The following is a 658-nucleotide window of genomic DNA, read 5'->3' as shown; positions in this document are numbered from 1 at the left end:
TTCAGCAGGGATTCTTTATTAGCGGCGCTTGGGGCCGCACTGGGCATTCCCCACCCTGAGTGCTCCCAACGACTGCTCCGTCCGGGGTCTTTCATATTTACAAGAGTGTGGCGTATTAATTTTATAGACAAAGAAATCATTACCATAAGGCACACCTTTCCTTAGAACTAATTAATATACATGAGCTAATTATCCTTTTGTGGGTATTACAGTGTCTCTGGTGGTCGGTTACTTCCTCCGGGGGTCTTTCCATAGTCTTCATCACTTGTCCTTTTGCTGAACTCTTCCCGTTGGCGGTTTCTCGGGCACGCGTAGAAAGCAGAGGCTTACAGAGGTACTTTGTGATCAGAACCTCACAGGGCATCGCTCTGGTTTGTCTTTCTCCTGACATTCGTTAGTTCCTAGCCGGTTTTCTAATCTCACGTTTTGTCCTTCACCACTGGTTTTAACGTTCTTTCTCTAACTATTCCGAGTAAGAAGCGAACACAAGGTCTTTGGTACATATGTCACGAGTTATTTAGAAATTGCAAAGTGCGTGTTTCCGCAACTCCTTTTCAGTAGCAGTGAGAAGTATTTATCCAAACGGTGCAAAAACCTGGGAGAAATTAGAAAGGCAGTATTTTCGCAAAAAAAAAAAAAAAAGAGAAAGGAATAATAA

This window comes from Cariama cristata, unplaced genomic scaffold (genome assembly GCF_000690535.1).
Source record: "Cariama cristata isolate BGI_N322 unplaced genomic scaffold, ASM69053v1 scaffold29059, whole genome shotgun sequence".
Lineage (NCBI taxonomy): Eukaryota > Metazoa > Chordata > Aves > Cariamiformes > Cariamidae > Cariama > Cariama cristata.
This window is presented reverse-complemented; position numbering follows the sequence as displayed.